The sequence below is a fragment of the Schistocerca piceifrons genome, chromosome 3 (assembly GCF_021461385.2).
Source record: "Schistocerca piceifrons isolate TAMUIC-IGC-003096 chromosome 3, iqSchPice1.1, whole genome shotgun sequence".
NCBI classification, from domain to species: Eukaryota; Metazoa; Arthropoda; class Insecta; order Orthoptera; family Acrididae; genus Schistocerca; species Schistocerca piceifrons.
This window is the reverse complement of record NC_060140.1, coordinates 890,527,681-890,540,618: the sequence shown is the minus strand read 5'-3', so window position 1 is coordinate 890,540,618 and position 12,938 is coordinate 890,527,681. Positions and strand designations below refer to the sequence as shown.

Sequence of the window (12,938 nt, the reverse complement as noted above, 5' to 3'; positions counted from 1 at the left end):
TGAGAAGAGGCACGGGCAAAAGCACACATCTATGCAACGTGCTACTGAAGCAGCTATACATCATACAACATGTTCATTATGCAACATATTTAATAATTTTTTTAACATAGTTTATGTTCACTGAGGCAAAAAAAGTGTTATAGTCTCTACTCCATCCTTTTAGGGGTCAACTTTCTTTTTTTAACTTTCTGAAGTAGCCCATGTTCTTCCTCGGTGTTCAAGGTACATCCATAGCAAATTTCATCTAGATTTCATTTTGGTCAGCAGTTTAGTTGTGAAATGTAACAGAGAGAGTTATTTTTGTATTTATAATATTAGCTTGGATAGTACTGGAAAGTTCTATATGGAACACAAATAACTGAAGGCACTCCCATGTAGCTGAACCACTGAACAGTGGCAAGAACATAAACAAGACAGAAAACATTGATGAGCTTTCAGATAATGTCCTCCTTCAGAGAGAATTGAATACCAAAATCACATGCATAAACACATACATGCATTGCTACAGTATACTACTTCTGCAACCGAAATGAGGTGATGGGTTGTATTTAGGTGGAGTGGGTGAGAGGAGCAAGGTGGTAGAGAGTGGAGGGAAGTTCAACAGCTAGGAAGGAGAGAAAGCAAGGGAATGGTATAAAGCTTCTTGACACTGGGGGAGGAAACATAGCATAGGCAAGGAAATTGTGAAAGGACGGAGTGAGCTGGAGTGGTGGAGAATGAGGTATACAACAGTTGGAGAGGCAGACTGCAATGCAAAAAGTTGAGTTTTGATTGGTGGAGTGAGGAAAGAATCAGGGAGAAACAAGTGGAGAAGGACGTGAGAAATGGCTTTCAAAACAGTTGTCTGAATGTTTCTTGAGCACTGTTCATCAGTGTGAATCTTAACCAGATAGGACTGATACAGAAGATCAAAGGAAGGACACCACATTCAGTGAGCAGTTTGTTTCCTAACCAGCAGAGCATTAGGAAGACGCACATCAAACGGCCAGTGGCAGATCCTACAAGAGAGGTGCTGTAAATCATGGGAAATTTCACTGTTAACATTCCTAGCTCATACAGAGGTTCACAGATTACCTGTATTTTCGTACATCATTTGCAAATGGAGCAGGAAAGGTAGGTTGGTTGGTTGGTTGGTTGGTTTAAAGGTGGGAGAAGGGACAAAACTACGAGGTCATCGGTCCCTTGTTCCTAATGAAACAATGCCGCAACCGGGAGAATAAAACGGATGAAACATAACACAAAATGGAAAGAAAGGAAAAGCCACAAGAACGAAGGGAAGGCAACGAACACTAAAAGTAACAAAAGTGGACACGAAAACAACAGAGGCGCTAGAAACAGAAGAGAGTAAAACATGAAAGCAGATTACAGTGGCTGGCCAACCATTAGAATAAGAAGGGAAAGCCAGCCACTCTGCAACACATTAAAACCTCCACCCTAAAAGCACTAGGGTGGAGGACACAGAGAGACAAAGGACATGCGCTAAAACTTACATAGAAGTATAAAACCCACTCTCACGGATAAAACGTAAAATTGAAGCTGCTGTGAAGGCACTGTCAGCCAACACCGAAGGCAGGGCGCCGGGAAAGTTCAAAGTCTGCCACAGAGCAGCTAAAAGTTGGCAGTCCAGCAAGAGGTGGACGACTGTCATTTGAGAGCCACAGCGACACTGAGGTGGGTTCTCGCGACGGAGTAGGTAACCATGCGTTAGCCACGTATGATAAATGAGGAGCCGGCAGAGGACAACTGATTCCCTGCAAGAGGCCTGCATGGAAGACTTCCACACATTCATAGTCTCCTTAACGACACACAGTTTGTTGTGCATGCTGTTATCCCATTCCGTCTCCCAAAGCCAGAAAACCCTGTGGTTTAAGACAGAATGCAGGTCAGCTTCGGAGATGCCTATCTCCAGAAGCGGTTTCTGCGTCGCCTGTTTAGCCAGCCTGTCGGCAAGTTCGTTGCCAGGGATTCCAACTTGTCCTGGGGTACAGACAAACACCACGGAACGGTGGGACTGTTCCAGGGCATAGGTGGACTCCTGAATGGACGTTACCAGAGAGTGGCGAGGGTAGCACTGGTCGATACCTTGTAGGCTGCTCAATGAGTCAGTACACAGGAGAAATGACTCGCCAGGGCATGAGCAGATGTACTCAAGAGCACGAGATATGGCCGCCAGCTCTGCAGTGAAAACATTGCAGCCAACTGGCACGGAGTGCTGCTCAATATGTCCTCCATGAACATATGGGAAGCCTACGTGACCATCAGCCATTGGGCCGTCAGTGTAAACCACTTAAAAGCCCCCGTAACATGTCAAGAATCGAGAGGAAGTGACAGAGGAGAGAGGCGGGGTTAACAGAGTCCTTAGGGCCAGGCAAAATGTCCAGACGAAGCTGCGGCCGAGGCATACACCATTGAGGTGTTTGTGAACGGACCGCAAGTGGAGGTGGTAAAGGGAAGGACTCCAGTTTGGAGAGAAGGGACCGCACGTGAACCGTAATCGTTAGTCCCGATCTGGGTCGCCGATGGGGGAGATGGAGTTCCGTGGACGGGAAAAAGTGACGGTAATTCGGATGCTCAGGGGAACTATGAATGTGTGCTGCGTAACTGGTGAGCAGTTGCACACATCTGATCTGCAGTGGAGGGTCACCAGCCTCCACCAGGACGCTGGTCACCAGACTCGTCCTAAAAGCTCCTGTCACTAACCGAACCCCACAGTGGTGCACAGGGTCGAGTAAACGCAATGCTGAAGGTGCTGCCGAAGCATAAACCACACTCCCATACTCAATTCAGGATTGGACAAGGGCTCTGTAGAGCTGCAGCAGCATAAAGTGACCTGCACTCCAATTGGTGTTGCTCAGGCAACGGAAGGCATTGAGGTGCTACCAGCACTTCTGCTTCAGCTGACGAAGATGAGGGAGCCAAGTCAGTCCAGTGTCAAAAACCAGTCCTAGGAATTGATATCTCTCCACTACAGTGAGTGGATAATCATTAAGGTAAAGTGCGGGTTCCGGATGAATGGTACAACGCCGACAGAAGTTTATGACACATGATTTTGCAGCTGCAAACTGGAAGCTGTGGGATAAAGCCCATGACTGCGCATTGTGGATGGTTCCCTGGAGGCACTGCTCAGCAACAACAGTACTGGAGAAGCAGTATGAAATGCAGAAGTCGTCTGAATTCAGAGAAAGTAAGACGGAGGGCCCTACAGCTGCTGCTAGACACTCAATACAGAGCCCTGCGGGACTCCACTCTCCTGGGTATGAATAGAACTATGGGAGTCACCAACTTGGACATGGAAAGTACGGATTGACAGGAAGTTTTGGATAAAAATCGGGATTGGTCACCGGAGACCCCATTCGTACAATGTGGCAAGGATATGACGACACCAAGTCGTATCGTCTGCTGTACATAAGTCAAAAAAGACAGGAATCAGGCGTTGCAGTCTGGAAAAAGCTGTTCGGATGACAGACTCGATGGACACAATATTATCAGTAGTAGACCGACCCTGGTGGAAGCCGCCCTGACAGGGAGCCACCAGGCCACATGACTCCAGGACACAACCCAACTGCTGACACACCATACTTTCAAGCAGCTTACAAAGAACGTTGGTGAGACTGATGGGCCGATAGCTATCCACATCACACTAGTTTTTACCGGGTTTGAGCACTAGAATGATGGTGCTCTCCCGCCATTGTGATGGGAAGATGCCATCGCACCAGGCCCAGGAGCTGTGTCGGGACAATGTGCAAGGGCACTGAAGAGCTCCAACTCTGTAAATGGGGTGTTATAGGATTCACTGTGGCATGTAGTGAATGAGAGGACTTAACTTCCAGCCGCCATTTGGCAGTGCGAAAGGCTGGGGGTAATTCTCCGACGCAGAGGCTCGAGCCAAGTGCTCGGCAATCATGTTTGTGTTAGTAGATAACATGCTGTTTATGGTAACACCAGGAACACCTGTTGGGGGTCTGGTACCCGAAAAGACGTTTGATCTTTGCCCAGACTAGGGAAGGTGAGGTTTGGCACCCAATTATCGAGACATATCTCTCCCAACACTCCTGTTTTCGTCGTTTGATAAGTTGGCGAATGTGTGCACGGAGCCGTTTAAAGGCTATGAGGTGCTCCAGGAAAGGGTGCCGCTTATGCTGCTATAGAGCTCACCAAAGCTCCTTAATTACTTCAGCAACTTCCGGTGACCACCAAGGGACTGCCATGCATGAGGGGAGCACCCTAAAGAGTGAGGGATCGCATTTTTTTGCCACAGAAACAATTATTGTTGTCACCTGCTCAACCACCACATCGAAGTTACTGTGTGGGGGAGATTCAATGGTGACAGCAGAGGTGAAAGTTTTCCAGTCTGCCTTGTTTAAAGGGCATATGGGCAGGCATCCGTGGGCCTGATGCCGGGGCAGTGACAGGAAGATGGGGAAGTGGTCACTACCACACAGGTCATCATGTGCTCTCCAGTGAATAGATGGGAGAAGTCCTGAACTGCAAATTGATAAATCAATGGCAGAATAACTACCATGAGCCACACTGAAATATGTGGCGGCCCCAGAATTGAAGAGGCAGAGGTCGAACTGAGACAGTAAAGTTTCAACATCTTTGCCTCGGCCAATAAGCACAGTGCCACCCCACAATGGGTTATGGGTGTTTATATCTCCCAAAAGTCGGAAAGGTTTATGGAGTTGATCAATGAGTGCAATACATTCAGGGATACTGCACCATCTGGAGGAGGATATACATTGCATACAGTTATTTCCTGCATTGTCCTTGTTCTGACAGCCACAGCTTCATAACGAGTTTGAAGGGCACAGTGTCACTACCGACTGAGTTTAGGACAGAAACGCAAACTTCACTTGACACTCTACTATAGTCACTACAGTTCCTGTAATATCCCTTATAGCCGCAGAGGGCAGGGGTCAGCATTGCCGGGAACCAGGTTTCCTGGAGGGCATTGCAGATATCAGGCGTAAAGCTTCACAGTTACCGTAGCTCAGCCCGGACCCGCAGGGAAAGCATGGCTTTGATGTCTGACCTGACCTCATGAGCATTTTTGGTCCTGGAGAACCTTTCCCAAACCACTGTGAAGATTGAATCTTGGTCTGAATATCATTACTGTAGACCCACATCTCCTCAACAGTTATGATTCTCGTAAGGAACATCTTGTTCGCATCTGCCCAATCCCAAAACTCATCACAGATTGCAAAGGTGAAGGTGTTTCTGGTCCTCCCTCACAGGCCGTGGGACGAACTTGGTGGCAACACAATGCATTCGAAGATGCTGCATTAGGATTTCACGACATGATCCAACTGAAATACTACATTATTCTGCAATCTCTCGGACAGTCAGTCTTTGATTGGGAGTGTCATGCGTAGACTTCGAAGCGCATCTTAAACGAGGGTGATCTTTAAATTCCATCAATCCATTTTTATACCGTGTGAACCATTCAAACCAATGATTACATCTTAATCACCCATTACTGTAAGATTCCTGCATCATTTGGTGTCTCTCTGTAAAGATTTTCTTGAGTTCCACGTAATATGTAACATAGGTGCATTGCTCCTCTAACTCTGGCATCTCGAAAATGACAAACTGTGCCACACAGTACTGAATAATAATAGACGTAAAACGAACTTCCAGCACTTACACATTAAACACGAGCGTGTGAACTGATGCCAACGGGATTTTGCTCCAACATGCCATAGGTGCAAAAATTATGGATGTTCCAAAATTTTTTGGACAGACCTCGTATGTGTGACAAATTATACATTTTGGCAATAATTCCAAGGATCTGGAGAATTAGGAAAACCAAGAAATAAATTTCCATTCCGGATTATATGATGTGGTCTTCAGTCTAAAGATTGGTTTGATGCAGCTCTCCATTCTACTCTATCCTGTGCAGTCCTCTTCATCTACGAGTAACTGCTGCAACCTACATCCTTCTGAATCTACTTACTGTACTTACCTATTGGTCTCCCTCTATGATTTTCACCCTCCACATTTCCCTCCAAAATTAAACTGGTGATCCCTTGATGCCTCAGAATGTGTCCCACCAATCGAACCCTTCTTTTAGTCAGGTTGTACCACAATTTTCTCTTCTCCCCAATTCTATTCAGTACCTCCTTACTACTATGTGATCTACCCATCTAATCTTCAGCATTCTTCTGTAGCACCACATTTTGAAAGCTTCTATTCTCTTTTTATCCAAACTATTTACTGTCCGTGTTTCATTTCTGTAGATGGCTACACTCCATACAAATACTTTCTGAGAAGACTTCACGACACTTAAAACAATATTCAATGGTAACAAATTTCTCCTCTTCAGAAATGCACTTCTTGCCATTTCCAGTCTACATTTTGTATTCTCCCTACTTCGACCATCATCAGTTATTTTGCTTCCCAAATAACAAAACAGATCTATTACTTTAAATGTCTCATTTGCTAATCTGATTCCCTCAGCATAATCTGATTTAATTTGACTACAACGCATTAGCCTTTTTAGCTTTTGTTGCTGTTCATCATATATCCGCCTTTCAAGACATAGTCCATTCCATTCAACTGCTCTTCCAAGTCCTTTGCTGTGTCTGACAGAATTAGTGTCATTGGCAAATATCAAGGTTTTTATTTCTTATCCCTGAACTTTAATTCCTACTCCAAATTTTTATTTTGTTTCCTCTACTGTTTGCTCAATATAGAGGTTGAATAACATTGGGGACAGGCTATAACCCTGTCTCACGCCTTTCTCAACCACTGCTTCCCTTTCATGCCCCTCAACTCTTATAACTGCCATATGGCTTCTGTACAAATTGCAAATAGCCTTTCACTTTCTGTATTTTACCCCTGTCATCTTTGGAAATTTGAAAGAGAATTACAGTCAACATTATCAAAAGCTTTCTACAAATGCTATAAACTTAAGTTTGTCTTTCCTTAACCTAGCTTCTATGAGAAGTCATGGTGTCAGTACTGCCTCGCGTGTTCCTACATTTCTCCGGAATCCAAACTGATCTTCCCTGAGGTGGGCTTCTACCAGTTTTTCGATTCTTCTGCAAAGAATTCATGTTAGTATCTTGTAACTGCGACTCATTCAACTAATAGTTTGATACTTTTCATATCTGTCAGCACCTGCTTTCTTTGGAATTGGAATTATTATGTTCTTCTTGAAGTATGAGGATATTTCGCAATCTCATACATCTTGCTCACCAGATAGAAGAGTTTTGTCATGGCTGGCTCTCCCAAGGCTATCAGCAGCTCTAATGGAATGCTGTCTATCCCAGGGCCTTGTTTCAATGCAAGCCTTTAGGTGCTTTGTCAAATTCTTCATGTAGTATCATATCTCCCTTCTCATCTTCACCCAAGTCCTCTTCCACTTCCATAATATTGCCCTCAATTTAATCCCCATTGTATAGACCCTCTATATACTCTTCCATCTTTCTGCTTTTCCTTCTTTGCTTAGAAATGGTTTTCCATCTGAGCACTTATTCATACAGCTGCTTCTCTTTTCTCGAAAGGTCTCTAATTTTCACGTGGGCAGCACCTATCTTAGATCATCTTAAGCATATATTGATAGTGTGATATATGCTCCCACATCCTAACATTTGTACTCTAGCCATTCCTGCTTAACACTTTTGCACTTCCTCTCAATCTCATTTTTAGACACTTTTATTCCCTTTTACCTGCTTCATTTATTGCATTGTTATGTTTCTCCCTTTCCTCAATAAAATTCAATATCTCTTGTGTTATCAAAGAATTTCTGCTAACCCTCAACTTTTTACCTACTTCAGCCTCTGCTGTCTTCACTATTTCATCTCTCAAAGCTATCCATTCTTCATCTAATTTATCCCTTTCTCCTCTCCTTGTCAATAGTTCCCTAATGCTCCCTCTGAAACATAAATATATGATACGAAATGCAAAACAGTAACAGAACCAAAGCCAGGTAAGACATGTGAGAAAACCATTCAACATGTACATGACATTTACTGTGAACAACCCCAATAAGCAGAAGCAGCTAAGGGTGCAAAATTTTAGCTGTTTGTCTGTGTGTCAGATTTTAATGGTTAAAGGGTGTACCGTATTTACTCAAATCTAAGACACACTATTTTTTCAGTTTTTGTAATCCAAAAAACCGCCTGCGGCTTAGAATTGTTCTGTAAAATGTTGGTAGGTGCCGCCACAATTAACTTCTGCCATCGAATATATGTAGCGCTACAGGGGCACGCTTTGCAGGCACGAAGATAATTACTGGCGCCAAAACCTCTGCGTCAGTAAATAAATTAAGGTGGAAGATGAGATTTTTTCTCCGCCCCGCGTTTCGACCACTGCATTTTCATACATTATCCAACGAAGTAAATACAAATTCCGTATTGTTCATCTTCGAATGTAGCAGCCTTTCAATGTACTACGAAAATCTGATTGGCAAGACTGTTTGGTATGTTTGTCAATATGGCCAACTCTACATTCTGAATTTTTTCCTACTTGTGACAAGAGATGGTTGCTAATAGCAACTTTTATGAACTGTGAATCACATGCAGTATTCTCTTCACCATCAGAATAATACGAATATAAACATTTTCCCATGTATTCTTTCGTGTTTGCTGCTATCTCATTTAAATCCTGTCTGCCTAATAAACTACAAAACTATAGTGAGACAACAGCAAACACAGAAGAATATACATATCATGCCATGTTTATATTCGTATTATTCTTACGCCGAATAGTGATACAGTCAGAAATGAAGCAAGACAACTAACTAGATTTTTAAATCTAAGATGGCTCTAATTTCTGTGCAGAATGTAATGTACTAAAGAGGCGTCTGCAAAGATTTTCAAACGAAGAAAAATTTTCGCTAAACTCTCCTTCACAACATCATCTATCACACGCAGTCTATTATTTGGTTCTTGTTGATTATTATCAAAGAAAGCATCAGTCCCTTGCCATTGTTTCGCTAATGAGACGATTCCTCTCTCTCTCTCTCTTTTAATTGGAAGCGGCGGTAGTGCGCACAAAAGCAAGACATGCCACGAAAGGTGACAGGTCATAAACCCTCATTATCAAAATGTGACAAACAATGCATGACACAGCACAATAATGCATTTTCAGCTTAGAGTGACGTAAACACCTATAACAAAGAGAACGACACTTATCAGATCAAAGAAAAATAAGCAATAAATTCAAACCAGACGAAGCACGTGAAAAAGGAAGGGTACCCGTATAAATACGGACGGAGCGCCTGACGCATAGCAATGGCTACGTGGTAAAGCTTAACTGCTGTATCGTCATTCATTCGACCTAAATTGTGTCTCATATTACAATGGACCAACTTTGTTTCGATTTGGAGGTGCGGCCTAAAACTTTTCTCTCTCCTTGAATTTCGAGTCTCAGATTTCAGGTGCGGCTTAGATTCGGGAAATTTTTTTTCCTTGATTTCGAGTCTCATTTTTCAGGTGCAGCTTAGATTCGAGTAAATATGGTAAACTGAAAGAACTAAGGAAATGTGACGAACACAAATTACCATCGCAAAAGCGAACGTACAGGGATGGGGAGGGTGGTGGGTGGAGGGAGACCCCTCAGGGCACAAACCACGGAAAGAGGTGCCCTCTCCACATTCATTTGACAGAGTGTAAGTCATAAATCAATATTTTGAAATGTTTACATGTTTATCACTGCTTGGTTCTCATCTTTGCGATAAGTCATTTAATAGGAAATGGACTGACAGCCAAAAACCTACATCACACAGTAACAATAAAGTTTGTGAAACAAGGCTAAAAACTATTTCAATTAGTTAATGCAATTGCTGTACTAGATTGATGTATAGAGTCACTGCATTAACTGGCTGTAAGACTTTTTTCAGATTTTGCCCAAAATTTCAATGACGTGGTTAAATTCTAATCTAATGGGACAAAATACCAGCTAACTTTATTTACAAAGCCATATGAAATTACAAACGAGACTAATTGGCTAGCTATACCTGAATCACGATTTGTCCTGTCTACTTCCCAAGACTCATTGTGCAAATGAAATTGTAAGTGCACTTTTATTGGTTTCACTATGGTACATCTATCTGTATCATTTAGTTAACAAGTCACCATGCCATGGTCCATGCTTGGTGGGATTCACAGTACGCACAACTATTAGGAAACACTTACATGCAAGTCGCTGAAGTGGCGTAAACTCTAAACACTTGCACCAGGCAAACGGTCTACCTGACGGGAGGCCCTAGCCACACGACATTTCCATTTCCATTGGGAAGCAACTGAACTGTGGACTGCTTCAGATCCCATTCTACTGCTAGGGATTTGGGCCACACTTTTCTCTGGAGAGGGGGGGGGGGGGGGGGAAGAGTTAGTTTAAACATTACTGCATTACAAAGCATTATCTTCTGAACTTGACTCACCTAGACAGTTACAAGTGGACCTGCTGTTTAACATGAACTCTAAACCACATTGGAACTCATAATTTTTCATATTAACAAACCCTTGCTATATGTCAAGGAAGTGGTAAGTAACAATAGCAACCAGGGATTGAACTGAAAACCTCTGGATCTACACTATGATTCTTGACCACAGAGCCACACTGTGTCACTGACATTGGTAGTCATCTTTCTTTCATTTCACATGGACAAAATTTGAAGGATGAGGAACCAGGACCAAGTCTACAATAAATTTAGTAGATTCCTTACAATGGAACTCTGAACACACCTACTACGACTACTGAGAAAGAAGCATTTTGCTATATTCGCAGGTCCTTCACATCTACATTACATGTGATGCGTAGCTTCCTTCTTAATGCCGATGTACGGGCTGCTGTACATCACATCTTCCAGGATCCTCCATCACCCCCTATTTCCTTCCAAATAAATACCCCCATAAGACTGTTTTCACAAGCCTCTCCATTCTTAACCCTCAAGCACGTGTGTAGAGGGAATAGAGTACCCCAAGTTTAGTCTTTTGCTAGTGGCAGAGTTTACTGGTTCACTAGCTATTCCTCTATTGTTTTCTCAGCTACCAAATGTTGTTCATTTACCTCTGTCGCTTTTTGTGTGCCTGCAGATATATAAAACTGTTGGCAGAGCACTACTGGCATACAAAGTACCCAGTGCGCCTGGTCCTGTAAGTAAATATATGTTTGGTATGTGCATTCAAACGTGCATAGATATTTATACCAGATCAGTAGTTTGAAAGAACTGATTAGTTTGTTACTTATTCAGGGAAATTACCCCAGAATAGCCAAAATTCTGTAGGAGTAGTAGGATATGTCTGATAGGGCAAATCATGAACTGTGCAGCACTGGCAATGGGGTGTCTGATGAGGAGATGGAAGTAATTCAAGAAAGTAAGCATGGCAGTGATTCTGAGCATAACATACTGCCTGTCACTGAAGCTGACTATATGGAATGTGTTTTTTTTATTGGCAGGGATAACATTACAAAGTGGAGGAAAATTGATTACTTCAACCAGAGTAAAGTTAGAAATGAGAAAATAGTGAAAGTGTTTTCTGATCCTAGAGGTAGTGCAGATGACCTTAAAAACAATTGACAATGATATGATAGGCAATACTGTCATTCCTACATATATATATATATGCAGAAGAAAAGTGGATCATCAAAGTACTATCATGATAGAGACGCAAAGGAGAAATCACAAATTACGCAATCAAGCTATGGAACTCAGACGGAACAGGAATGAAATTCAAAGAGCTTGTATAAGTTACAAGAGATTTCTATTCTTACTCCAATATGTGTGATTTGGTGACATGGAAACACAAGCTAAAAGAAGAAAAACAGACAAATTAACTGTCATTTGTCCTTTCTTGCAGCCGTTTGTTCTCAACTGCAGAAAATCATAAAATCTTGAGCCCAATGTGACTACTGATAAGAAACTGGAGGCTTTCTGTGGGCACTGCAGTTGAAATCAAGATCTTCACGATATAAAACTCAAAAACATTTTTTACAGGTAACTTGGAAGTATACTGAGAAAAACAAGAGGATGGCCCACATCACACCCCAAACAAGCCAAGCGACAGTGATGCGCCTGATTCCTGACATCGGAGGTAGCAACATCAGTTACCCTTTGGCGACAGCTCTCCTAAAGAAGCAGCTTACTTGTATTGTTGAATTTCAGGCAAGCAAAAATCGAAAATTTGGGTCTTCAATTTTCGGATCCCCCCCCCACACACGCCATATGAATGAAAGAAAAACAAATCAGTGATGTTGCTATCAACACTGCATGAATGACCAAAACTTCATGACAAAACGAATAAGCCTGAAATAACAATGGATTGAAACAACGAAAGCGGGAGTTGACACCGTGGGTCATCATGCAGTGTCTCATGCAATGGCCAATGTGTGTGTTTTACACTCTTGTGAATGTAGCAGAAATCAATGTATATATTCCTCGAAATCAAAAAATCCCACATCAAGCAAGAAGAATTTTTTTGCAGGATTTAGCAAGCACCATCAGACTGAAGGACACAAAATACTGTGTCTGCCTGGTTACATTTTGACATTTCTGATTGAACATCGAGAACCCTTTGGAAAGAAAGACATATGTCCATCTACTTCTCAAGAATCAGCAAACAAGAAACGTGGGAGGCATTTAATTTGAGGCCAAGTAAAACATGTGTTGACAACCATTATATAAGATAGATGCAAAAAGATGGTTTGTAAGAAACATGTGACAGCTGTTTACACTTGCAACAACTGCAATGATCAAGTCCTTTTTTTCCAACTGTGGCTTATGTTCATGAGGCTTAAATTGTAGGGGACATTTACAAAACTGAAAATTAACGTAAGTAAACCTCAAGTGAAAGACTCTGTATTAACTTTTCATGAAATATTTAAATTTTATCCCCAAAAATTTCAAATGGGCCTAATCAAGCAGGTTCGCAAAAAAAATGTGGAATCAACACACTCAGTAACAGCATTCACAAAATAAAACATAACTTTCA

At 42.3% G+C, this 12,938-nt stretch overlaps 1 protein-coding gene across 1 annotated transcript in view; it reads right to left on the bottom strand.

The window, feature by feature from the left end:
• LOC124789161 overlaps positions 1-12,938 on the bottom strand; it is a 189,944-nt gene that overhangs the window by 173,963 nt on the left and 3,043 nt on the right. The window lies entirely within an intron of this gene.